Source organism: Lepidochelys olivacea (assembly GCF_965140295.1).
Source record: "Lepidochelys olivacea isolate rLepOli2 genome assembly, chromosome: 20".
Classification (NCBI taxonomy): domain Eukaryota; kingdom Metazoa; phylum Chordata; order Testudines; family Cheloniidae; genus Lepidochelys; species Lepidochelys olivacea.
Window position 1 is genome coordinate 9,699,822 of NC_140430.1, and position 27,767 is coordinate 9,727,588.

The window sequence follows — 27,767 nt, forward strand, 5'->3', positions numbered from 1 at the left end:
ACTGCTAGACCTTCCTGCACAGCCCCAGTAGGGGAGTCTCCATCCAGCATTGCCATTCCCCAGCACTGGAATGCAGAGTCAGCAGCATCTGCGGGGAGGCCTGGGGAGCAGGAGAGGGTGGGTGAGAGGACCTGAGGGCCTTGCTCAGTTTGCAAAGAATCCAGCTGCATCATCTTTCGTAGGTGGTGTGGCTGGTGGAGACCTTGGGTCTCTGGCATGTCATGCTCCTGGCTTAGCCGCTTGGTTCAAGGTAGAGCATTGCTGCCTGTGTCCTGTAACCTCCAGCAGCCGAGCTCCTTGGGGCAGCCATGGCAACATTGCCTTTGGCTACCCTTGTTTTAAAGGGCTCGGGGAGCATGGACACGAGGATGGAGTCGCGTGTCTGTAAAGGGCGGGGCCTGCCAACACGAGCGAGCCAGCTCTAATCGGCAATTTGCCTCTGACCTATTCCCCCTTCTAGTGAAATACCGAAGCCTTCCTTCCGCTGGATGCTTCTGAGCCCAGCCCAGCCCATGGGCCAGAGCTGTCCACAGCCCTGTGCGTGTGCTGTCCCTGGTCTCACCGACGGTGTGCGTCAGCACGCAAACCCAGTGCAGACTGCAAAGCCTGTTGGCCCATCAACCTCAGCTCTCTAGGTCATTTTCTCCCACCAATAAACCATGCATTCCAATAGCCTTGTATAAGCTGGCAAAGCATCCCTTGTGATCTGAGAGCTGCTCACCCCCACCTTCTGGGGGAAGGGGGAGAGCTAGGAGATCCAGTCCAGCTGGAGCCGTGGTACTCTCAGGACTCAGCACTCTCATGGGCCCTTCGTGGTGCATGTGTGATTCAGGGACTACTATGACTGTCTGAGGGAGCTGCCCATTCCCTAGCCCTGTGTGCACCTCTCTGTGATGGGACTTCACCCCAAGAAGCCAATGTGCTGCATGCAGCTAAATAGTCCAGCCCCCCTCCAGCCCCAGTAATGAAGGCAGAGTGAGAGGAATTTCACACACAGAGAACCCCCTAGACTGTTCCGAAGCTAGGCAGAGAGGGTGGGACAAGGGGGTCTCTGAGGCCCTCAGGCTGGGCCTAGCTCACTGCCATGCCCCTCTCAAGGAGTGGTTTTGTCTTCTTGACATATATTCACCCTAACCCAAATCATGACAGGTTTCAGAGTAGCAGCCATGTTAGTCTGTATTCGTAAAAAGAAAAGGCGTACTTCTGGCACCTTAGAGACTAACCAATTGATTTGAGCATAAGCATCCGATGAAGTGAGCTTTAGCTTATGCTCAAATCAATTGGTTAGTCTCTAAGGTGCCACAAGTCCTCCTTTTCTTTTTCCTAACTCAAATGTATCCCATTGGCTACAAGGAGTTCCAAGCTAGGACAAGTTCACCTTGATGTCTTTCTCCAGCAGGCGGATGGTTGCAGAATCTCTCCTGGGTTGCAGAATTGCTCCTAGCCAGGGCTGGCTTTGATGCAGCAGCCTGGGGACGGTGCCCCATCCTAGCTGGGCAGGGCTCATGCCCTCCTTGCCTGGCCAATCCCATCGGGCTCCCCTTGAATATGTCCAGGACGCGATGGCTGCAGCCCTGCAGCCGCTGTACAGCCATGGGCACAGTAGGCCTGTGTGTGGGTGTTCGTCTGGCTCCAGGGCTGGGGAGGGAGGAGGAGACCCGGGAAAGAGCAGCAGCAAGCCGTTCGCTGAGTAGACAGGACTGGGCTGGCAGCTCCAGGTGCATTCCCAGCTCCGCGGAGAGGGACGTCAAGGCTGGCTGGACTGATCCCTAGATCTAGATCCCTAGAGGGCAGGTGCGTGCACGGGTCTGGACACAGAGAATGGCCGACACCCTGTTTCCTGGCAACTGATGGCCTGGGCCCTTCCCCCCTGCAAGGTGAGACCTAAGGGTTGGAGAACAAGGGAATCAGGTGCCCTCCTGGCCGGGGAAAGGGACAAAGCCCAGAGGAGGAGGGTCTGGAGGGAGTTTCAGTTTGGGGCTGGCTGGGACATGGAGTGAAGGGTAGACGTGGTTGTCTGGCTCACTGCCCCCCAAAATGGACCCAGCTGAAGGGTCCGGTTCTCGACACCTACAAGCTCTGTATTAGACCATGTTCCTGTCGTCTAATAAACCTTCTGTTTTACTGAGGGAAGCAGCGCGGGGTGAGGGATGTGCTGGCCACGGCTTCCTGCAGCCCCCGTTGGCCTGCAGTGGGGAACTGCGGCCAGTGGGATCCGCGATCGGCCAAAGCTGTGGACGCGACAGGTAAACAAACTGGCCTGGCCCGCCAGGGGGCTTACCCTGGGGGGCTGCATGCCAAACGTTGCCGACCCCGGTGCTACAGCAATCTCCCGTACAGCAATGGCTGTTACAAGACAGCATAAGTTAGAACAACCCAGAGTCTAAAGCTCAGGTGTATTTGAGGATCTGGGCCAGTACTTGGCTGTTTCTATAGTAATGACCCCTGAGCAAGCAGTGTAATGTACATGCTTATCACTGAGCTTGTCCAGAGGCTGCACGTCCATCAGAATGACTAGATGTCCTGATGTGTAATAAAAACACTTGGAGTCATAAAAAATCAACCCAGCCTACTTTACAGGGCCTGAGCCTTCTCTCCCTGACAGCATCTGAGCAGTAGGAGAATGGCTAATACGGGCCACTGTTATGGTTGTTGTATTCTATTTATAAAAGCATAATACTGGCCAGTATTATAGTTGCTGTATTCTGTTATAAAAGAACAACAAAACATAGAAAAATAAAAAATACAATTTAATGTTTTGAATTAATTTGGGGAAAAGAATTTACAGCACAGTACAAGAATTTAAAACATTTAAAACATTCCTTTCTTTCTCTCCAGTATTTTCGTCTCTTTTGTTCCAATTTTGGGTAGCGGGAGCGAGTAGTATAAGAGCCCTACCATCCATCAAACGTTAACCCCACCCCTTGACCCCGTAAGCCCTGCACACAGGTCACTGGAAGTCCCACCTCTTGGGAGTATTACTTCCAGGGTCAAGGTGGACACATGTCCGGAAGCAAGGTGTGTCATGTGACCCCTGTAAGAACTCCTCCCACTGTCCTCTGCTGATCAGGATGGATTCTGCCCCCACAGGAACGCTTCGAGAGAAGATTTGACCAATCAGGGGGAGTTCCGGGGTTTGTGTGACCCCTCTAAGAACTCCTCCCACTGCCCTCTACCAATCAGCAGGGGTTTCAGCCGCTGGGGACCACCCCGAGAGGAGATTTGCCCAATTGGGGGGAATTCTGGGGCAGGGTGACCCATCAGGAGGTGGCTCGTGTGACCCCTCTAAGAACTCCTCCCACCACCCTCTACCAATCGCGATGGGTTTTGGCCACAGAGGACAGCCCCAAAAGGAGATTCGACCAAAATAGGGTGGGTTCTGGGACGGGCTCAACCACCCAGAAGAGGGTCATGTGACCCCTCGAAGGACTCCTTCCAATGTCCTCTGCCAATCAGAGTGCAGAACCATCACCTCATAAGTCCCAGCGCTGGGAAGAGGAGGCCATCTCTTACCAAGAAGACGTGTTTTAGAAATTGTGGAAAGGCTGAGAGGAAACGTGGACTCCTTTACCACTCCTGTGAGAACTTCAGACTTTGTTTTAGCCCCGAGGACTTTTGGAGTTGTGTGGAGAAAGCGCTACAGCAGCGACAGTTCTGAAGAGGATGAGAGAGAAGCCAAGGGGATTCCTTTGGCCCAGCCATTGATGGATATGCCAGAATCCGAACCTGAAGCCCAACTGCTCATGAGACACCCCGATGAGCATGGTGGCCTCTCGTCATCCGCCACCCTGGAGGAGGAAGGCGATCATGGCTTGGGGGAGGCACTGGCAGACAAGGTGAATGGAAAAGACATAGCTCAGGTACATGAATGATTAAGAAGCGAAGGTCGATGATTGGGTGTAATGAGGTTAGGAACCAGGGGTTGTGTAAATCTAAAAACAAGGAGTGGGAACTTACGCTTGTTTCTTCTCTAAAAATCTCTTGACAGCTTGACAATGCCTTTCCAGAGGACCCGGAGGCCCTGGACGGCGTTGCATCAAGCAGCGAAGGTGAACCAGGCCCGCTTTGTTTTTGCTCAACGCCGCTAGAAATTGTTGAAGATGACTCTGAGGAGGACGGCTACGAGGAGTTTAGGAGGAGGCTTGGCATGGAACTCGCTGAGCCAGTGCCACATCACGAGCATAAAAATGTTATGTGGACTATTGTACGCGTTGCTGTTTATGCTGTTCTTCATCACTGTCTTAGGGAAAAGCTTTTTGAAAATGGTGAGGGCTGTGTCATAGATGCCCCAGCCCAATGGCACCATGACTGTGTGACTTGGACTTCAATGGATAGAAACTGCAAGCTCTGGGACCTGTGTGCTGAGCTATGTTTGGAAAGCTTATTGAACACTATTATTGCCATAGGTTATGTTATGCAACGTCTGTGCCTAACCCAAGAACATTTAGCGCAAGGGGGTGACCTTGAGAAATGCTGTGCAATTCAGTGGAGACCCTGACCTTGTTTTAAAGAAAATGTCCAAACTGGAAGATGCCTGCTTACAGCGTTACATTGACCGTCTGGTCCACACAAAAAGTGACAGAACCCTGCTTAAGAAACAGTCTATTTGTAAGAAATCTAAAAGGATTAATTGAGAGAATGATGAAGGGACAAACATGCAATGTAAAACTTGGTTGCTGTAGATTTTAAAAAATCGAATGAAAAGGGCTTTGTGATTATCTGTGTTTCTGTTAGAAGGTCGCTGGCCCTTAAGTGAGCTAAAAGTTTTAATGGAGCCTCTGGGTTTGTTTTCAAGAAGCTGTATGACTTTTAAATGAAAAAAAAATGGTTTGTGAGAACCTAGGTCTTGTGTCTTTGTGTAAAAGAGACCCATTTACAGCAAAAAGCTGTGAAGTGGGAGGGGAACAAATCCTAAAAATGTGTTTACAGTGTAACCCTTCTGCCCATCAGAGTTGGCCACAACAGGGGCTGGATTCAGTATCTAGGAGTTCCCTCCCAGTAACACAATGCAAAACCGGGTCAAGCCCCCACCAGCGGGGCACTGAAGCTCCCCTATGACAAGTTGAAATCACTGAATACTGTGTTAAGTAGTAGGGGGGCCTCAGAGCTGGGACACCATGAACCCAAAGTGACGTCAGCTCTGCAGTCTGTAACCAAACTCCTAATAGAATCAAAATTACTTCTGACATTACACAATGGAAAGTGCAATTGGTGTTTGGGGCCCTCAGAAGGGGGCTCACATCACTAGGCACAAACCTCCAAACTCTCTCAATTCACTGGGTTTTGGAATCCTTGTCCCTTGCCTAGCGAGTGCTACTTAGTTGATGGCGAGTCCCTCCGTCATAAAAGGCCAAGGACAGTTCTACTGTCCTTGATTCACATAATCAGGATAACAGCACTTTATTCTTCCTGCCCCAATAACAGAGAAACTGGGGATCCCACAGCCGCCAAAGTGACCATTTGGGCTCCTGTGGGCTCATGCTAGGTGGGGTGAGTGTCCTGTGCAAACGAGATCAGCTCCTGAAGTCCTTTCCCACAACTCACCACCAGATGTCAGGGTAGAGCTCATCCTGCCTCTGCTTACAACACGAAAACAAAACAGGGATGGTTCAGACATGTGTTTGAGTACAATAGAGTTGACTCATCCTGTTCACACCCCCACTGAATAGGGAAGGTAACTGTGATTACTTACCCTTGTTGCTAGAGGGATAAATTTGATGGGTGTGCACCCATAGTAATGGAGGCGGGTGGGTGAGTTCGGATTAATATGAAATGAAATAAAACCTCAGGAATTCGCAGATGCTATTGGGCAGTTTAAATATAATCCCTGGAGTTGGTAGAGCACTATTGGACAGTGAAAATGACCCAGGAACTGGCAGAACTCTACTGGACAGTTTAAATATGACCCAGGAGTTGTTTGAATGCTATGGGTCACTCTTTCTAGCAATTCAAAGCCAGTAAAAGTTTAAAATACTCTATTTACCCAAAAAACCCAAAACAACCAACCAAAAAATCCCACCACACACACACACACACACACACACACACACACACACACACACACACACACACACACACACACACACACACACACACACACACACGGGTCTAACCCAAAACTGAAATGTTTGAAGGGTTCACAAATCTTCACCATGCTTTAGAACAATCATTTGCTCGAAAGACAAATTTTTAAAAGCTGTGGGTGCTTATTATGGTTGTGATACAACCATTTTATTTCAACCCCCAACCCCAAAGTTTAAGCATGAAAGAAACATGTTTAAAAAACAAGCCCCAAAGACATTTACTGAGATCTGCAAAGGGTCCCCACTTGGAAATGGGTACAGTTACATTACAGATTGGTGATTTACTGTTTAATACTGTAAGAAGGCCCTACAGAAAAATGTATTTTAACTAAAAGGAAAAAAATGTGGCCAAAAGCAGCTCGGTTGTGCAGACAGCTTAATTTGTTGGATCATACTAAAGAAGTTCTGTATTAAAATCACAAATGAGTTTGATTCCCCATAGTTTAAATTGCAGGGTATTACTAATTAAGAGGTCTCTTGGGTTTTGGTGCTGTTTCTCTCCCTCTCCGTGTGAAAGTTGCTAGCTGCTAATTGTGTTAGTACATCCTAGACAGAGTCTGTTCTCAAAGCAACACTTTGTAACAACAGAAAGAGCACACAGAGACTCCCCGCCCTTGTGTTGTATTTATCTGGCTTTGTTAACAATTGTGCTTTAAAATAGAGATAGAGGATGTATGTGGATGGATGCTTGGTGTGGATAATAACTGAATGATCAGGGAGGTGCCAGCCTAAGAATCCAGTGTCCGTCGGCCAAAGAAGGCGTCAACCAGAGGACCCCCGGAGGGCAGACTGGAATCCACCCAACAGCCTCAAGGATGGGAGAACCGAAGAACAAGACGGAGCCGTCAGGAATGTGCCATCTGCTGATTGATTCAGCAACAGCATGATGAAGCAATTCCCATAGGCTGGCATAGCAATAAATTCCTATAAAAATGGACTCTAAAAATGGAAAACTTTGGGGTCTGATTCTGCAAACCAACTTCCAGGCGCGTCAGATGTGCATCTGACAAGGCCCTGCTCCCTCCTCGTGTCCAGGCCACCTGGCCAGTGGCTTGGCATGAGCAACTCTAAGGCTGGTAACTATGATAACAACCTTGCAGAACCTCTCTGTGTGTGTGTGTGTGTATGAATGAATGTGTGAATAAATATGAAATTGAATGGAATGTTATAGCTATAACTAACTGCTTACTATGATTCTTTCTGTATGCACAATAAATGTGGCATTTTGCCTTTTCCCTTTTAATAAGATCCTGCTGGTTTTTATTTTATTGGTATAACAAATTCCTCCACCCTAGATCACAAAAGGGAATGTTAGGGAGGGGTGCCTAATGTCCTTAAGTAGCTATTATTTGAGGGTTGTAGCGATCAAATCAACCTGCTAGCTCCTATTTTGAAGTCTGTTTGAAACAAAGGCTTAGGATGGTGTAAAAACCTCATGTATTTTGGAGACTCTTTCAACAGAAACTCTCTTGAATGGCTGCTGGACTGCAAAAGGAGCCATGCTCCCTGTTTTTAACTCTGAAAATATATATTCTATTATATCACTCGTTGGCCATGCTGTCTTAGTAAATAATGGTGCCTATGTTTCTTGCAGTGTGATCTGTTTAGCATGGAACCAATCACTTTAAACTGCATTTCATCACCAGGCCAAGGTAAAAACCAGTTTAACTGTAGTTTTGCTTAATAACTTCAGGTATTACACAGGTTGAATAGGGATTTGGGGGTAATACTAACTAACATATTTGCTTGTTCTTTAATCCAAAGGCCCAAACACATATGGGGGTGGGGTGGGGGGGGGCGTAACTTTCTGCAATTGGCTTTTAAATGCATGTGGGTTTATTGAAAAGTATTTTGTTGCAAACTGTGTTTTAAACTCTCACTCTCTCTCTCTCTCTGTGTGTAAAAAAATATAGGTGTTTTTTTTTTTTAAGTATATGGCTGCAAACTGTGTTTGGTGTGTTTCAAATTAACAGGGTGCTTTTTTAATGTGCAAAATGTGTTTTAAACTGGATTTTAAAAGTTGATTTTAAAAGCAGTTTGGTTTTTATTTTGCAAACTGAGGTTCATTTAAAAAAATGTTTGTGGGTTTGTTGTTTTTTGTTTTAAAGTGGTAGAAATAAACTCAAAACTCCTGTTTGTTGTACAGCCTGAAATGGATTATTTTATTTTAAAGCTCTGACTTTTTAAATAGAAAAACACCCTAATGAATATTTTATTTTTAAGTTTACAAGACAGTTTCATGTGATTTATAATAATCATAATCATATTGTCTGCTCCACAGTACGGTCAAAACATGAGAGACCCTTAGACCAGAGGGTAAAGAAGCTTAAAAGAAAAAGAAAAGAGACAGCTGAAAAGAAAAATTCACCAGATGGATGGATGAAGCCCAGTAAATATACTGTGTTTGGGAGGTTATGAGGTTTTGTATTTTAGGTAAATACATCGGTGTGGGTGAGAAAGATGGTAAAGTTAAGTTTTGTAATATGTTCCTTCCCCCCCAATCGGGAATGTGCAGTTCTCCTGACAATGCTGTAGTCAGAGCTACAGGGACACCTCCACCAGACCAGCCAAAGAACCAGAAATCTGCTTTGAGACCTTTAACAACTCAAAACAGCACAAGAGTGCAGATGAAGCATCAGGACAATCCAAACCTCAAATACGTCAAAGCCAAGGACAAAACAAAAGACTCTGGTGAAAACCAACCACGCAAACACAACTCCAGTTCCTCAGCGGCCACCTCCACACCAAGCCCTGAGAAAACCATGAGTGAAAACGCCCACCTACGATGCTTCGTTCAGAAGACTGAGGGACGCTGTATCCTCGGGGGTTCTAAAAGAACGGCATTCTAAAAAGGTTTGGGGAAAATATGATGCTTCGTTCAGAATACCGGTGAACGGTGTATCTTCAGGGGGTCTAAAAGAAAGGAGGGCTGGAAAGCACATCAACAAAGCAAAAGCTTTGGTGGGTGACTTTTTGAAAAATACTTCAATTTTTGGCTCTGCGCAGGCGTGACTAGTCGTGGAAAGGGGCCTGGGTAAAAGGGGTACCCTCAAGGATACACATCAGCTCAGGTGTAAACAAAAGGGGGGACAGCACTTGGTGGACAAACAAATGGCTGCCAAAAAGTTCCAGGCCAGGGTCGCTGTAAAAATTTTAAAAAGGGCTAACGAGGTAATGGGGAGGGGGGACAAAAAGAGATGCCCTCGACTGGAGGCTCTCAAACTGGAATGTCTGAAAATGGGGAGGTGGAATCAGACTCTCACACAGAGTCTGGTTTAGAAAATTCCCCAGAGGGCTCTCTAGAATGATGGGTCCCCATTTCCTCCCGATGACCCTCACGGAGGCGCCTCGGAGTCTGACTCTCAAATAGCATCTGATGTAGATGGTCCCGTAGAGGAACCCCCAAGTAACCCTGAAAATGCAGAGGGGTGTATGGAGAGAGTGAGAAGTTGGCAACGTGAATTACCTAGATTTGGGGGGTTGGTGTATTGTGAGGAATTTCATTTTGTCAATCTTGAGCGAATAAATTCAGCTCAGCAGGTTGCTGAAGCCATACACAGGGGGATACAGTTAGTTCTCGATGACGTTAATGGTAGGGTAGGCCCTGATGATTATGTTCAGTTACATTTAGAGAGCGGTAATTGAACTAACCCGTTGTTTTCAGTCTGAAGAACTAGGGATGAGCTGTCTGCTGAGGATTTCTTCAATCAGACCTCAAAGCTGCCACAGAGCAATAGAGTTGCATGTCAATGGGACATTGCACCTCGTTGGGACAGTTTTAAAAAAACAGGGGTGGGGGCCGCTCGTAGAGTTTTAAATTCTATCCTCAGTAGTCAAATCATCCATAAAAAAGAGACAATGTTTAGTAGACCTGACTTACACGGCTACCAATCTGTGTTTTGCGCATGGGCTCTTGACCGTCATGTCCGACCATAAACCTACGGACGCAGAATCGTTAGCGGGGGCGAGAAAGTTGCATGAGAAACTGGGCTGGTCAGATCAAAAAAAGATTATGCTCAGTGACGTAGCAATGTCTGAACAGCATTTAGGAGTCAACACACAGGTGGTGCTGTATGCGGCGAAAGGGGCTTTTTTTAAACGGGCGGGGGGGCAGTTTACCCCAAGATTTATTTCATCCTGTTGCACGATGAGCATTACTATGGGGTTCAACAATTTCCATCCCACCACCAACCTCAGCCTGGTCCAGTCCACACAAGAGATCCACTTCCTGGACACTACAGTGCTAATAAACAATGGTCACATAAACACCACCCTATACCGGAAACCTACTGACAGCTATTCCTACCTGCATGCCTCCAGCTTTCACCCTGACCACACCACACGATCCATCGTCTACAGCCAAGCTCTGTGATACAACCGCATTTGCTCCAACCCCTCAGACAGAGACAAACACCTACAAGATCTCTGTCAAGCTTTCTTACAACTACAATACCCACCTGCAGAAGTAAAGAAACAGATTGATAGAGCCAGAAGAGTTCCCAGAAGTTACCTACTACAGGACAGGCCTAACAAAGAAAATAACAGAACGCCACTAGCCGTCACCTTCAGCCCCCAACTAAAACCCCTCCAACGCATTATTAAGGATCTACAACCTATCCTAAAGGATGACCCAACACTCTCACAAATCTTGGGAGACAGGCCAGTCCTTGCCTACAGACAGCCCCGCAACCTGAAGCAAATACTCACCAACAACCACATACCACACAACAGAACCACTAACCCAGGAACTTATCTTTGCAACAAAGCCCGTTGCCAATTGTGCCCACATATCTATTCAGGGGACACCATCACAGGGCCTAATAACATCAGCCACACTATCAGAGGCTCGTTCACCTGCACATCCACCAATGTGATATATGCCATCATGTGCCAGCAATGCCCCTCTGCCATGTACATTGGTCAAACTGGACAGTCTCTACGTAAAAGAATAAATGGACACAAATCAGATGTCAAGAATTATAACATTCATAAACCAGTCGGAGAACACTTCAATCTCTCTGGTCACGCAATCACAGACATGAAGGTCGCTATCTTAAAACAAAAAAACTTCAAATCCAGACTCCAGCGAGAAACTGCTGAATTGGAATTCATTTGCAAATTGGATACTATTAATTTAGGCTTAAATAGAGACTGGGAGTGGCTAAGTCATTATGCAAGGTAGCCTGTTTCCTCTTGTTTTTCCCTACCCCCCCCCCCCCCAGATGTTCTGGTTTAACTTGGATTTAAACTTGAAGAGTGGTCAGTTTGGATGAGCTATTACCAGCAGGAGAGTGAGTTTGTGTGTGTATGGGGGTGGGGGGGATGTGAGAAAACCTGGATTTGTGCAGGAAATAGCCCAACTTGATTGTCATGCACATTGTGTAAAGAGTTGTCACTTTGGATGGGCTATCACCAGCAGGAGAGTGAATTTGTGGGCGGGGGGTGGAGGGTGAGAAAACCTGGATTTGTGCTGGAAATGGCCCACCTGATGATCACTTTAGATTAGCTATTACCAGCAGGACAGTGGGGTGGGAGGAGGTATTGTTTCATATTCTCTGTGTATATATAAAGCCTGCTGCAGTTTCCATGATATGCATCTGAGGAAGTGAGCTGTAGCTCACGAAAGCTTATGCTCTAATAAATTGGTTAGTCTCTAAGGTGCCACAAGTACTCCTTTTCTTTTTGCGAATACAAGACTAACACGGCTGTTACTCTGAAACCTATGGGGTTCTGGTTGTGAAAAAGTTGTTCGGAGCAAAAAAATATGGTGAGTTTTGCCCCACGGTGCACAGTCACGGCCACTCTCGCAGGTACAGCTGCTGCCTGTGCTTGAGCGTAACCTGCTCAGACAGCGTGGACGTGCAGCTGAGGTGTCCTCGCTGTAGACTGTATTGTCAGTCCAGAGAGCGTTTAGACAGACACATCGACTGGGCATCGACAGAACAAGCTGAATGCCTGTCTAAAACGTTGTGCGATAAGGGTCAGTCTTACGTGGACAAGCGGCACAGACGTAAAGGGAGGCGCTGTAAGCAGGGTCAGGGTTTGATCGCTGGTGATGTAGACGGTCACCTCGGTTTTATGGACAGCCTTAGAAAGCCCGAATCCTCAGAAAAGTGTATTTGTTATGATTCCGAAATCACACAGGAGACTGGGTTGCACACTCCCAATTACATTTTTGCTATGTCCCTCAAGCCGGAAAAGTCCTGGGAATTTAAGGGTGATGAGTGTCTTTCTATGTTTGTTCAGACCTTTATTGGCAAAGAGTTCCGGGTCTACACGTTCCAGGCGCACAATTCCAAAGGTTATGATGCATACTTCATCATTAGACAGTTCCTGAAGGAAAAGATGTGCCTAGAACTGATCACTCAGGGTAGTAAACTAATGTGTGTGGAAGTTAAGGCCCTGGGCATTCCTTTTTATAGACTCTTTAAACTTCTTGCCCATGAAGCTTGGTTAGCTCCCGCAGGTGATGGGGTTTGAAGGGTGCAAAGGGTATTTTCCACATTTTTTGAACACTTTAGAAAATCAAAATGATGTGGGGCCTATGCCCGGTGTGGAGCACTATGGTGTAGAAAGCATGATGCCCAGGGAAAAAGCAGAGTTTCTCGACTGGTAGCAGGCCCACAGGTAGGAGACGTTTGACTTGCAGAAAGAGCTCGCGTATTACTGTCAGCAGGATATCAAAATTTTGAGACAGGTTTGTATCCTATACAGAAAAGAGATTATGAAAATGATGGAGAAGGGAGATCTAGTAGAGAGAGAACCTGGTAAATTCACTGAGATAAAACTGTTTATAGATCCATTCTGGTACATAACACTAGCATCTGCCTGCATGGCTATGTACAGGTTTATGTTTTTGGAGCCTAACACGGTAGCTCTTCTCCCTCCAGAGAATGATCACAGGCAGAAAAAGATATTCGACCCCGTCTATTCAGTGGCTGTTGTATACCTCTCACCAAGAAACTATACAAATAGGGCATGCTTTACAGGGTGGGGAACTACAGGTAGGCTCCTACTCTTTAGAGGGTTATGCCAGTGTTGACAGGGTACACACAGCCATAGAGTTTAATGGGTGTTCTTTTCCACGGTTGTGCCACCTGTCATTGTGAAAAGGCACAAAACCCTATGACGGGGACAACTTTTGGGTTTCCTTATTACAAGACGCAGCTCAAGACCGACTATCTGAAATAACTTGGTTTTGTAGTGAGGACTCTTTGGGAGCAAGAGTGGGAAGTGATGAAAGAAACAGACAGGGAGCTTGCAGGTATTGAAAATGAGCCCAGTTGCCCTAGCCTCTCGTGCCTAGGGATGCTCTTTTTGGGGGGAGGACAAACGCTATCTGTCTATATTACAAACTTAACTCCAGGGAAGAAATCCACTATTATGATTTTACCAGCTTCTACCCTTTTGTAAAGAAAACCAAAGAATACCCTATCGGACACCCCGATATAGTTTATGACAAATTTGGACCCCTTGCAAATTATTTTGGAATTGCAAAACTTAAAGTGTACCCCACACAAGGCTTCTTTTTCCCATTGTTACCTGTCAGAGTGGGTGGCAAGCTTCTGTTCCCGCTATGCCGAACCTGTGCGGAAACCGAGCAGCGGGAGGTGTGCATCCATACTGACAAGGAGAGGGCCATCCTGGGGACTTGGTGCACGGTGGAATTGAACGCGGCCATAACGAAGGGGTACGCGGTGGCAAAAATATATGAAATCTGGCTTTTTAATGAAAAATCTGATGAACTCTTTTCAGAGTACATCAAATGACACCTCCGCCAGAAACAAGAGGCTTCAGGGTATCCCAGCTGGTGCACAGACGAAGAAAAACAAAATAAGTACATGAACGATTTCTACCAGAAAGAAGGCGTGCGTTTGTGCCAACGCGAGATCAGGTTTAACCCCGCTAAACGCCAAATCGCTAAACTCTTTCTAAATTCCCTCACGAGCGAGATCCCGCCAGATCAACACATCACCGAGTTTGTGTCGGCAGGCCCGAAAACATACGGGTATAAGCTGTCGGGAGGAAAGGCCTGTATGAAAGTCAAAGGTATTACCCTGAACTTGGCAAACTGTCAAAAGATCAACTTTGAGAGTTTGAAAGATCTAGTCCTGGACTATTGCACAGGCCTGCGAGAAAACACCTCAAAAAAGAGAGAGGTGCAGCAGCCCTCTATCGTAAGGAGCAAAAATCAGTGGTAAATAGAGACCAAAACCCTTAAGAAAACACAGAAAGTCATTTACAACAAGAGGGTCCTAGGAGAAGGCTTTAAAACCCTGCCCTACGGATTTTAGAATGGATACGAGGTGGAAACACCCCTTTTCTGCAATTCTCGCGGGGCCTAGCAACTGTGGGGAAAGTTACTTTATAAAAAAATGTGTTGGATAATGCCAAACAAAACATTGTCTGTTATGCCTGAGAATATTGGATAACATGGCTATAAAAAGCATTGCAAGATACACATGTCTGGGCTTGTTGAAACACATTTTGAGCAAGGCTAGGCATGCCCAAGAATTTAAATGTATTTTTTACAAAATTCATCACCATCCGGTCGTTTTGCACTAAGTCGTTAGATTACAATTTTAAAATCCAGTCAAAAGATAAACCCTTGCTCTGATGATGTAAGAAAAACACTGAGTGATAGCCGCAGGCGACAGAGCGGGGGTCTTGTAATTGTCTATTGTGAAACACAATGCCTGTGGCATTTTTGTTTAAACATTTCATAATGCTTTTAGGAAACAACATGCTCTTCGGGGGGTGCCCATATGAGTCTAAAAACTCTCCATGGTTACACTCCGCCAGACACAAGGCAAGCCAGTGTTCACCAGGTTGGTTGTGTGGATGCACGATACAAACCTAGGGGTCTCTGAGACAGCTTGTCGCCAGGGAGCCAAATCACAAGGGAACACATCTAAGAAATTCTTTTTTGTGTAAGGCACCTTGATAAGACACATGAGAGCTGCACGGTGTCCATGTTCACATATGGTCAAGCAGAACATCTCTCCTCTGATTTCTCTCTATGATGTTGTCAAAAACCCCATGCACGATCAGATTGATGGTGATGGTTAAAGCCTTCCCAAAACGTATTTCTGCTCTCAGGTTCCCGGTTTTAATCAGGGAATAGTCATCGGCGCATTCCTGGTCGGGAGACAGGTCAAAGGCAAACAAGGTGTAACCCTGTGGAAACTCCTCACGGTCGATTAACAGAGAACGATCTGTCATGTGTTTACCAGTGTCTGTACCAGATTCATGTATTCTCTCACGCAGCATCCTGCCTCGAAGTCTGGTTGCAGAGGCTTGGTTGGTATCTGTTCACCATCCACATACAAGGCCACAAAATTAATATCATAATGTTTAAAATGAAAGGGATTTTTAGTGCAACTTCCACTCAAGGCATAAGACAAACCCTAGGACAAGCATTTTGGGTAACTGTCCCAAAAAACAGGTTCTCCTGGTTATTGACCCTGCTGCCCACGGGGATGCTAAACACTTTCATTCCCACACGGTCCACGGGATATTTAGCATTTGTGGTAAGCAGGGACTCCGCGTGCCCCAGACGAACGCTCAGGGCCACCCGTACTTTCTTCACAAAAAGCGATGCTGATACAATGCGCAATTTAAAGCCTTCGGCTGCACTGCCCATTAAACAGAAAGCGTCTTATCTGCGCGTCAGTTTAAATTTTCACATCCACTCCGTTCAACAAATGAGACGTATCTGTTCTGATCTGTCTTTATTTCAATGGTAATGGTATTGATGTGGTGTTTTCTGACAGGAACGTGATGAGGTTTATCGTAGGTGATGGTGACAAACTCATTGTTCCTTCCTCAGACAGGGACACAGTGTAACAGGGGAACAGAAAAGTCCCTCACAAACTGGTGTTCTACAATATCTGTTTGCAGATACAGGGAATTAACTCCCCCTGTGATGTCTGCCCAGAAGGGGAATTTTTGGACGCTGCGCTTGGGGCCCAAACCTAGAATGTTAGCTAGCTCCCTGCTGGTAGAAAACATAAAAGTAAAATCAGCGGATTTAAAGCTAACTTTTCTACCCACAGGGTCATCGTTCATGACCACCACAGGCGGTGGGGGATGACGAGCCACGGTACTGTTCATATGATCCAATCATTCGGGTATGGACGAGTAATAACCTCATCGTAGGATAAAACTCTATGCCATATCTTCAAAGGTGATTTCAAAAGGGGTGTCCTCGTTGATAGCGTTCCAGCTGTGCGGGTGTTGTATTTCCACTAACCCCACCTCCCAGGCACCCGGGAGATCCAAGGGCTTAATTAGCTGTATTGTAAAGTTCGAGCTGGTGTTTTGAGGAAAAACTGCAGAGCTGGCATTGCTGGGCAAAGTCATGTAAAACCCGCTGTCGCTCATTTTTTGCTCCCTCAGTCTTTGCAGGAGGAATCTTTTTGTTTGTTTGTGTCTAAACGTCAGAATTGAGAAGCTTCCACCCAGCTGATAAACTTATCCCCCGCCCCCCACAAACCATTTCACCAGTAGCTGCTTTTTTCTCCCTTTTCCTTTCTCTGCTAGAACTTTTTCGATCCTGCAAATCTTGTCTTGTTTGGGGTTTACTTTTTGTAAATCTTCAGGGTAAAAATATCCAGTAACTGTCTCACTCTCGTAATCTTTTAATCGGTATACAGGTCTCGGGCTCCTGGTTCAGGCTTCATCCACTATAAATATCTCATTGGTAAACGTCTGTTCACAACCTTTTTCAAAAGCTCCTTTGGTTTTAGATAGTCTCACGTGGTCGCCTTTTCTAAAAGGGGCAACAACCGGTTTTATTTTAAAACCGTTTCTATCAACCGGTTTCCATATCTTCAGAGAATTGGAAGGGTTAACATCGGCGGGTCTGGTACGTAGAGTTCTGTAAAAGCTCTGGTTGTAACTCTTCATAAAGTCAGGTAACAGGTCAATGTGGCGAAAGGCGTTATGGGCTGTAAAATATCGCCACATCCTCCACATCTTTTTCAAGTTCTGTTAAAATGGCTCCACAACCCCTGCTTTGACTTCATTACCAGTAACAAAAAGCGTTAACGCTGTGCCGTTTCAACAATCTGCTAAAAGGTTTGTTTCAAAATTCTTTCCACAGATTAGTTTGTCATTTTTGAGGCACGCGACCTTGGCTAAAAATAGCTTCCAAGGCCTTGGATTCCTCACCGCTCATCTTGTCTTTTAGGCCTAAGGCCCAGGCATATTTGGATAGAATGTCTATCACTGTTAAGATGTATTTAAAACCGCTGTTGTGTTTGGAGAAGCGGTGCATACGGACCAAATCTGCCTGCCATTGCCCGTCCACATCTGAAACAACGGTCCTGGTTCTTTTAAAACGTATTTGAGCAGGTTTGTGTAAAGCGTAAGCATCCTGGTGTGAAAGCCAAGCTCTGACCTGTCTTCTATTTAAAGTTTTAGGATGCTTTTTGGCCACTTGAAAAAGAAGATTGACCCCGTCAAAGCCCCCAACTTTCCTGGGGGTTTAACAGATTTTCTTTAACAGAGCCGTCTGTGGAGACACGGCTGTTCCTGGGACCGTCTTTTACGAACACAAGTATGGAGGGGGACACGTTCATTCTGGCACATTTAAATAAGTTTTATTAATCGCCTGGTTTAACACAATCTTTTACAGCCGCCTGAAACAAAGGACGCCATGATCCCTACCATGAGGGAGTCTGAGCTGGTTCATTCTTCCATTTTTGTCCTTTTCTGGATTTTCCTCTGGAGATCTGGGTCTCAGACAGGAGCAAAAACAGCTGATGCGCGATGGATTTACTCCCACAGGGCTACCGATGTGTAACTTCTCAAAGGCCTCTAGAAAGGCATCGTCGAGCTGTTGAGAGATTTTCAGACAAAAAACAGTGTAAGCACCCCACTGCCTGTTTTTACATTTATGTAATGCCAGGTCGATTCCTAACCCCATCACACCCCCATGATCGACCGTCGCTTCTTAATCATTCATTTACCTGAGCGCCGTCTTTCCCGTTCACCTTGTGACTCCCCCAAGCCACAATCGCCTTCCAACTTTAGGGCCTGGACAATGAGAGGCTGTCACACTCATCGGGGTGCCTCACAAAGGTTTGGATTTTGGGGTCGGGTTCCGACGTATCCATCAACGGTTGAGTCAAAGGGCCCGCCTCGGAACTGTCACTGCCGTAGCGCTTTCTCCACACAACTCCAAAGGTCCTCGGAGCTAAAACAAAATCTGAAGGTCTCACGGGGGTGGTAAAGGAGTCCATGTTTCCTCTCAGCCTTTCCACAATTTCTAAAACATGTCTTCTTGGTGAGAGATGGCTTCCTCTGCCCAGCGCTGGGACTTATGGGGTGATGGTGCTGCACTCTGATTGGCAGAGGGCGTTGGGAGGAGTTCTTAGAGGGCTCACATGACCCTCTTCTGGACGGTTCACCCAATCCGAGAACCTGCCCCATTTTGGTCAAATCTCTTCTCGGGGCGGTCCTCTGCAGCCGAAATCCATCGCGATTGGTAGAAGGTGGTGGGAGGAGTTCTTAGAGGGGTCACACGAAGCACTTCCGGACGGGTCACCCCACCCTGGAACTCCCCCCAGTTGGTCAAATCTCCTCTCGGGGTGGTCCCCAGTGGCTGAAACCCCTCCTGATTGGTAGAGGGTGGTGGGAGGAATTCTTAGAGGGGTCACACAAACCACTTCCAGACAGATCACCCCACCCCGGAACTCCCCATGATTGGTCAAACCTCCTCTCGGGGTGGTCCCCAGTGGCTCAAACCCCTACTGATTGGTAGACGGTGGTGGGGGGTATTCTTAGAGGGGTCACACGAACCACTTCCAGACAGATCACCCCACCCCGGAACTCCCCATGATTGGTCAAACCTCCTCTCGGGGTGGTCCCCAGTGGCTCAAACCCCTACTGATTCGTAGATGGTGGTGGGGGGTATTCTTAGAGGGGTCACACGAACCACTTCCAGACAGGTCATCCTGCCCCGGAACTCCCCCTGATTGGTCAAATCTTCTCTTGGGGCGTTCCTATCAGGGCGAAACCCATCCCGATTGGTAGAGGACAATGGGAGGAGTTCTTAGAGGGGTCACATGACACACGTTGCTTCCGGTCATTTGTCTGCCTTGACCCTGGAAGTAATACCTCATGGCTTGGGACTTCCAGTGATGGTGGGTAAGGCTTACGAGGGCCAAGGGTGGGGTTAACGTTTGATTGACGGTAGGGCCCTTATACTACTGGAGCGCCTTCTTCTGTTTCTCTCCCGCTTCATTCCCCAAGCACTCGGCCAGGACAGATGTCATTTAGGACCTCAGTTGCCACCAGCTGGACAGAGGGACTTGGGTCTTTCTTGAGGAACTGGAGAGCTGAAATGACAGAGGACAACATGCTAGTGTACAGACTGTCAAATCACAGCTAAGCGTGATCACAGAATCTTGAACTACCAGAGCTGAATGATCACATTGTAAAATGTGAAACTGGGCTCAGTCCTTCTATTGGGATGGAAAATACATGAGAGATGAATCTGCCTCACTTTTCATATTGTCACCTGTGCCTGAACTAGCTGGAGACTTACTATCTCTGAATACCACGCTACAGAAGCTCTCCAATACAAAGAAAGCTTTAGGTTCCTCCATTGGCTCCCTTCCATGCTCCCAACAAGTGGGGAGGCCCTGACTCGACCAGAAAGTCATCCACTCTGCTGTAAATGGAAGAAGGTCCATTGTTTCAATAGCTTCCACTTTTAAGTTTATTTTCCATCTCTATTCAGGAGCCACGGTCTGAGCTCCAATAACCCTGGAATTGAACAGAGACCAGGTCCAAGCTGGTTTGTGCAGGATGCAGGGCACCTACTGGAAGAAAAATTGCTGGTGGGAAATTTGGGGGAGCAGAAAGTGGCTACAATTTCTCCTCACCTGGACAGTCCACAGAGAGCCAATAAAGCCCAAAGAGTGGATAGCACTGGCTGCGGAGGGGGCCTTGCCAGGACAACCAGGAGATGCACGGACTCACATCACACCCCCTGCAGCTGCCTCCTTCAGGGGAAATTAAAGCTGACTTTCTACTGGGCAAGACTGAATTTGTCCTTGGATGTGTGGCTGATGCACTTTGCACCAGTGGTATCGGTTACTGCTGCTTGTCAGCTAAATTCCTTTAGAACTCACGGATGAGCAGAACTTCAGCTGTATTTATTACTTACACATCAGCAGATGGTCCAGGTTCAGCCATTTCATACGTTGCCTGTCTGTGTGTTCCAGGATGATGCCTAAATACACAATGGAAAACAAACAACAACAATAAAACCTTCCCTTGTTGAGTGCAAAGTGATATTAGCAGCCCCTAGACAGGTCTTTGGCCTCTCCTACTGTGGACCTAAGGGTGAGCTGTGGGCAAGAGGATGCTAGTGCAGTTTAGAGTCCACACTGAAGAGAATGAGAAAGACTTTTTTTTTAAAGAATGTTTACACAAAACCCATTTGCTTTAAAGAGTCTGTGTTCCTCTTGCCACTGCTGTCAGTTATTGGAGACATACTATGCTAGTGTCTTGGTCTAGTGGTCTGAGCAAAGGCCTGGGGCCAGGAATAAGTGAGTTCTAAGCAGGGATCCCACAAGGTGACTGACAGGTGGGACTTAGGCCACAATGCCTGCCTGTCTCACCTGGGTATGCTTGGGAGAAGAGGGCACAGGGCCAAAGCGGAGGAACCTTTTGCCTCCTTGACAAGGTGGTGTGGCCAGGAACCTGAAAGAGCAGGTGCTGAGGGCAGGTGGGCTGCATGCCTCCCAATGATGAAGTAGTAGTGAAGAGCACTGAGCAACACTGTGGGTGGGTCTGCACTTTGAGCGGGGGGGATCACTCCCAGTTCAATGGGACAGGCCCACTCTAGCTCGGACAGCGCTCGCATACTAAAATTAGAATGTAGCTAAAGCAGCACGAGCAGTGGGAGGAGCTAGCCACCTTGAGAATCGACTTTGGGGTTTGGATGGGATCATACTTGGGGTGGTTAAACTTCCTCCTGCTCCTGCCATCGCAGCTACTCTCTATTTTTAGTACTCAGGGCTAGTGCGGGTATGTTTCATCAAGCTGGGAATTAGCCCCCCAGCTCCAAGTGTAAACATGCCCTATGAGACAGTGTCCCAGCCTCTACTACTAAATGACTGCACCGTGCTTTCCCTGCAACAATCCCAAAGCACTTTATAGCAAGTCATGATTTTCTCCGACCACCACACTGGAAAGGTAGGGATATTAACATCCCCATTTATGTATGGGAAGCTGAGGCATAGAGAGATTAATGGCAGCTCAGTGCTGCACAGTGGGATTTTTTCTCTCTCCCTCAATGGGAATACCAAAAGGGACACTGGGCATCATCTCTCACCAGCTAACTTGGCTGCAACTGCCCGGATCTCTTCCCATCTGCTAAAGAAGTACATGATGGTGCTTTTGTACAAGTTCTCCAGCAGCTCGGCATTCTCTTTGGCCTAGAGGAAATCAGGGACACATGAGCTCTCTCTGGCTAGAAGTGCCCTTTGACTGCCAGCACATGCTTTTACGAGCCACAGGTAAATCAGAGAAAGAACAGGTGACTGGGTGGACGTGGGAAAAATGGGGATCTGTGGCAGATTTACATTTCCCATCACCCTCAGTCATATATCCCACTCTGACCGCTATTTCCATTACCCATCACACATCCCCCCCACACCTCTACACCACCACATACCACTCCAGTCAAGAATCTCAGACACTTCAACAGCTCACTCACAAGGTGTCTGCAAATGTCCACCTGGAGCTCTTCAGGCTTCAGCTCGGCTGTGCCATCAAGGTGTTCATTCACGGCAGTTTGGAGCCTCTTCAGTCCCAAAAACGGGACACAGAGGTGAAACGTAGCTCTGCATTCCTGAAAAAAGGAAGCGTGTCACACCATTTAATTGTTCCCTACTGAGTGCTTTGGTCATTCAAAGGGAACTCATCTGCTTGACTGCTCATCTATTCCAGGATAAAAAGGGATTCATCTGGATGTAATTGGCAGAAAACATGCAGGAATGACTAAGAGAGGGGAGAGCTTCCACTGCAACCTGGAGGTAGCATCAATGTCTTTTTGGAACAGATCTACCTACGAAAGCTGCTTCACCAGGTCTCTCTTCTGTTCTGGGGAGGCAGGGGCCTGGGGTGCAGAGACAGACAGGAAGAGAGAGCTGTCGGGCTCAGACCCATGACCTATCCTGGATTCTGGTGAGGCAGCCATGGACCAACCTGGCGGGAACTGACTCAGCAGGAGGGCAATGAACTGAGGGGGGAATTTGGATCTCCAGAGCAGGCAGGAATAGCAGAGCTCCCCTGTCATTGGGAGGAAGATTCCTTTGCCTTCGTAAATAAGTCGCTCTCGGTCTTACCACTGAAACCCTGGGGTTCGGGTCTTGCAGGTGCAGCAGAAGTGTGACCCAGCTCTGTCGAACCTGCTCGGCGAAATAGCCCTTCCATTTTCTTTTGGTCAGGCGGGCCAGGATGCCAAATAGGACAAAGGACCATAAACGAAGAGCATCGTCCTCCTACAGCCAAGAAAGCCCCACAAGTTAGTAACTAAGGGACAATCACATCACGTACCTCGCACAGCCATCTCTTCTACGCTAAAGTCGAGGGATTCCAACTACAGCTAGTCGGGAACACTTTCATGAACTAATTTTTGTTTTGAATTTGCTGATTCATTAAACTATTTGAGCGACAGTTCCATTTTGATGAAATTCCTCCAGAAGCCAGGCAGGGGTCCTTAGAAACCTGCCTGCTGTCTTGCCAGTGCACCCATTCAGCTCCCTGGAAGCCGATCTAGCAGGCTGACTGGGATCGTGGGCTTCCAAACCCCCAGCGTCTGGGACCCTGGCTCTCAAATTTGCAACTCCCTGGCACTTCTAGCTCCCACAGTTTCCTGGGTTCCCAGCACCGGGATAGTCTGAGAGCAGACTGCCCGGACCCAAGGCTTTCAATAGAGCTTGGCTGAGAACAGGAATTCTGTTTCACAAAGAGTTTTGAAGTTTGGGGAGAGGGATTGCCACAAATAGGAACAAAACCAAAATTTGACATCTCAAAATTCTCTGCAAAACGGAATCATTCCAACCCTCTCACGTAAAAATGGTAGAGAGCAGGCCCAACGCTCTCTATTGTACCTTGGAACCCCTTTTTTATGGTTATCTAGCTACCTAATCTAGTATTCAGACTTTCTTTGAGGTTCTCAGTGGCAAGAAAGAAGAACAGAAGGGGGAGACTGTGGGAGCAGGGATGTCATCCCCATCCTCCTAATGTTCTCCTCCTCCATAAAACACCTCTCTTCCCTGGGGCCGAAACATCTCTTCACTCTGACATGAGCAATGCCCAGGGAGTAAATGGAGTCTAATCAAGATCGCTTGAACTGGGGCTGGAGAGTTCTGGTCACATACGTTGTCAAAGTAGGTCCGGATCTCTTGGGTGAGGTCTCTGAAGGAAGAACCTATGTCCTTCTCTTTCAGCTCCTTCAGGACTTTGGCCACTGCTTTCATGCTCTCGCCAATGACTTCAGAACTGAAAGGGTCACTTAAGGCCCTGATCAGGATGACCATAAGAAACTTCTTGTGCTTTTTCAGCTGGACAAACATACGACATTAAAGAACACTGATCACTGATCACACTTCTAATACACTTTCTTTAGCAGTTATGAAGCTGTGGGAATTTCATCTCCCCCTCCCACCCCCCCATTCCTCCTCCCACCCCCCCATCCCCTAAATATACCTATAGCTATATTTCAGACCAGGTTCGAGCTACAATGAGCCAAACTTGGTGCCATAATACACCTGTGTCATCCTATTATTAGATTCCTAGTTACTTAGATTCCAAGGCCAAAAGAAACCCTTGTGATTATCCAGTCTGACCTCCTGCATAACATTGAACTTCCCCGAAATAGTCTCTGTTGGAACTAGAGTGTATCTTTTAGAAAAACGTTCAATCTTGATTTTAAAATTGCTAGTGACAGAGAATCCACTACAACCCTTGGTAAATTGTTCCAATGGTTAATTAAAATTACCATTAAAAATCAATGCCTTATTACCAGTCTGAATTAGTCTAGCTTCATTTTCCCCCATTGAATCTTCTTATACCTTTGTTTGCTAATGGGAAGAACCCATTCTCAAAATGTGTTCCCCATGTGAGTAGTTCTAGACTGTCCTCAAGTCACTCCTTAACCTTCTCTTTGTACAGCTAAATAGATTGAGCTCCTTGAGTCTATCACTAGCGGTATCTTTGCCAATCCTTTGAGAATTCTTGGGACTCTTCTCTGAATCCTCTCTAATTTATCAGCATCCTTCTTGAATTGTGGACACCTGATCTGGACACAGCATTCCAGCAGTGCTCACATGAGTGTCATATTCAGAGGGAAAAGAACTTCTTTACTCTTCGTCAAGATTCCTCTCTTTATGCCTCTAAGGATCATTTCAGCCCTTTTGGCCACAACTTCGCATTGGGACACCTTATGTTCAACTGATTCTCTGCCATGACTCAAGTGGTTTTCAGCATCATTGCTTTTTGGGATAGAGTCTCTCATCCTGTAAGTATGGCCTGCGTTTTTTTTTTTTGTTCCTAGATGGAGACATTTACACATGGTCATATTAAAGTGTACAGATTGTTTGCTTATGCCCAGCTTAGCAAAGGATTTAGCTTGCTCTGTATTGACTGCAAAGAGGTTACGCGGGTATGTGAGAGAGCAGAATTTGGCCTAGTGCATTGTGTGCAGCCTCTGTAAACTCCGAACAACTATTTTCCTTGGTTTCTCTAATTATGCTGCATTCTAGTCAGTATTCTCTCTTACCTTCTCAGGCGCCCCATAGACTAAATTTCCCAGGCCTCTTACAGCCATCTGCCGGACAATGCTGTTCCTGTCATGTGACTTTTCTTCCAAGATGTGTAAGACTGGCTTAAGGAACTTCTTCTCCCTGAGCATGGGATCACTCATTAGCTGAAAGAAAATCAACCTCTCCATTAGCCCCAATATGATCATTAAGATTGGGAATAGAATCTGAGCAGACATGTCATACACTAAAAACAACAAGGAGTCCTCCTACAGCCCCAGTCTTGAGGATACAGACAAATATGGCTACCCCTCTGATACTTGGCACATAATACACTGTAACACAAATGAGAAATTCCACACAAATGAGAAAGGTCTACAAAACATGGAGCTTTCCTTTTGGGCACTAGAATAGGGATCCACTCACCTCTTGAGAGCCTCTTAGTGGCTGGGTATGGTATCACAGTCCTTTTCTCACCCCTGGTGCACCCTGCCAGCCGTCCTCAGTGCATCTTCTGTGGCTCAGGCCTCTGGCTGAGTCCCAAAGTCCAAAGGAACCCCTTCTGGGGTAGTCAAGAACAGTCCCATTGTCCTCACTAGGGTCTCCAGCCCCAACTCTGGGTCCTTTACATTCTGCCCTTTGTTCAAACTCTCCATTAGCATTGTCCCCTCCATGGGGCTTATGCCACTGTTGGTGGTAGGGGAACCTGGGCCTGCCCCTAACTCTGGGTTCCAAACCATGGATCCTATAAACAGGAGCTAGGCACTGCTTGATTTCAGGTCATTGTCGCTTCTTCCTACCGGCCACTTTTAGCTTCACCCTCACCTCAGGGTTAAAGTTCTTCGGGACTCTCTTCCTGAAAACCCAGCTTAAGTAAAGGCTGCCAGAATCAAACTCTGGCTGTCCCCTGAATTTCTGTGGCCAGAGAGCAGCGCCCTTTCTTGCCCCTCCAGTTCCTGCCAGGAACTGACCTGCTAAAGCCCTTCAGCTCCTTTAAACCAAGCCTGATGGGCTCGGATTGGCTGCTTTCATGAGGCCTCTCTAGACAGACCCAGACTGGGGGCTCTTTTCCTGGGGCAGGGTGTAGTAGGACCATGGGGCCTCTTGTAAGGAGCCTTAAAGCCCAGGTACAGCCCATCACGGGCACAGAGAGGTTGTTTTTCTTAGAACCAGATAAGCCCCGAAGATAGTTGCTTAGCAGAAGTGGGAAATATGATGCAGATTTTGGAGGAGGACTGTGGAAAGGGAGGATGCTCCAGCAGGTATCCCCACACTAGCCTAGGACTTAGGAGACCCAGGTTCCATTTCCTGCTCCCTCAAAGACTTCCTGTGTGACCTTGGGCAAGTCACTTAGCCCTTCTGTGCATCAGTTCCCTGCCTGTAAAATAGGAAACATAGTGCTTCCCTACCTCGCAGGAGTGTGGTGGGGATACAGACATTAAAGAGTTTAGAGGTACTCCGATACTAGAGTAATGAGAACCTAAGATAGACATTAATGTAGTTGTAGGTTGCTTGGTTGGTAGTATTAGGACACTCGGTTCATTCAGAAGATGTGCTGAGCTAAACCAAAATCAGGAGCTGTTGGTTAGGATCAGCACTAGGACTTGGCAGAAGAGGTCCAGTCATCCAAACTCTGTCCGTATCTCTCTCAGCCAGCACCTGTGGTTGTGTAGCTAGTATAGGCAATGACGGCAATAAAAACCACAGAGAGAGAGAGAAGGACTCAGAAAGGTATCATGAAGTTCCTGGTGAGGTTTCCATATAAAGGAGGACCTATTCTACTGTCTAAAATGACAATTACTCCTATGAACTGAACTGTAGAACTCCCGAAAGAAAGGCAGACAAGAGTCTAATGGTGAAACTGCTCTTCAGAGCCCTGTGTCTTACCTGGGCAAGGAAAGCTGTGCTGGTGACTCGGTGGTTTTCTGAGGGGGAATTCACCCAGGGGAGGAGGCTCTGTATGATCTCAGGTGTTATGAGTCCAGATCTTAGCAGAAGCCTGGAAGACAAAAGAAACCGCTCATGGGCTAGATTGCACACTTCAAAAAATCAGCTGCTCTGAGCATACAGCTCTGATATCTAGGAGTGGGAGCTGTGTGTTTCCACCCAGGACACCCTCGCACCCCCCGCCCACAAAGCTATAAACGGGAGGTTCCCTCTCAGCCACTCTATTGGCTACTCATTCCCAAGGATAAAATGATGCCTCCTAGATCTCTTACCTCACCAGCAGACACACTCCCTCATGGTGTGTCTTGGGGTTTTCCACAAGAGTCCAAGTCCTCTGCTTCCTGAGCTCTCTCACCAGTCTCTCATTCCCACCCTTGAAAAGCACAGATTCTAATGCTTTGATAGAAAGCCTAGGGAAAGAGAGGCACAGAACTGCAGCAATCAGGAGGAAGGTGCAGCTTGAACAGAGAGTCAGGTTACTTCTCAGGTCTGCTGTTCAATCGACAGTTCATCCATTGGCAATGTCCTGGACACCAGTGTCCCTGGAAGGACTTGATGCTGGGAGGTAAGTTTCAGTCTCATACATCTCATAGGACTAGTTTTGCTAGGGACAAAATTTTGCAGTCCTTTTTCATAGAATCATAGAATCATAGAATATCAGGGTTGGAAGGGAGTTCAGGAGGTCATCTAGTCCAACCCCCTGCTCAAAAGCAGGACCCATCCCCAATTAAATCATCCCAGCCAGGGCTTTTTCTCTTTCTGCAAGGAGTATGGGCACTAGCAGAGTACAGTGATATGGAAAAGATACATGATCAGGACCAGAAACAGGGGGCATAGAGTGTGGTGATCACTAATGGACATTTTGGGGTCATATCTCCAGATAGACAGAGTGCTGAGGGTTTGCACTTGAGTCAGCACTCTGGTCACTATTCGTACTAATTCGGTTCCTCACAGA